Source organism: Sinocyclocheilus grahami, unplaced genomic scaffold, assembly GCF_001515645.1.
Source record: "Sinocyclocheilus grahami isolate Dianchi unplaced genomic scaffold, SAMN03320097.WGS_v1.1 scaffold136.1, whole genome shotgun sequence".
NCBI classification, from domain to species: Eukaryota; Metazoa; Chordata; class Actinopteri; order Cypriniformes; family Cyprinidae; genus Sinocyclocheilus; species Sinocyclocheilus grahami.
Genome location: NW_015505315.1, coordinates 1,153,300 through 1,154,062, shown reverse-complemented (window position 1 = coordinate 1,154,062; position 763 = coordinate 1,153,300).

The following is a 763-nucleotide window of genomic DNA, read 5'->3' as shown; positions in this document are numbered from 1 at the left end:
CATTGTCGTTTACGAATCCCCACGACACCCTACGTCAAGCAAATCGTGGCAAAATCGGGCTAAAATCGTGTAGTCTGAAACGGGCATAATGCAGAGTTCACACTGCATGCTTTTCAAACTTGTCGGATCACCGTTGTTTTCACACTGCGTGACTATCTGGGGTAGCATTCAGTTGTTGCTGTGTTCACAATGCACGATGGATCGGCGACAGGGGGTTTCACATTGCATGACTTCACAATAGGAAGAATCGACGACAGCTCTGTCTGGTCCGCAAACTATGTTTCACAACAAAACACACGCGAGAAGTGATAAGAAAATAACGCGAGAACCCGCATGCGTCAGACCGTAGTTCTTGAGCGAGACTGGAATTATTAAAAAATAATAAATTCAAAAATATATATATACAGTATATATATAGAGCCCGCAAATGATCTGTGAGCTGATTTCCAGCTACAAGGAGAAAAAGAAAAACAGATTATGCAGGAGGGAGATGCAGGAAACAGGGACTGGGTGTTCTCCCCGAACTCCCCTCTGCCCTGTATCTTGGTCTCTCATTGGCTGTAGGTCATCGCCGATGTAGTTTTCAGTCAGAAATCATTGCACACAGCGTGATTGTGAATCGCCTACAGCTCCAGATATTTAGCATGCCAAATATTTTGCGGGCGTCGGCGACGTGTCCGCGATTCCCTCAGATCGTGTCTTTGATAATTCACACTGCGTGATTGTCACTCGCGTGAACGAGCACCGATTTGACTCTGATTTC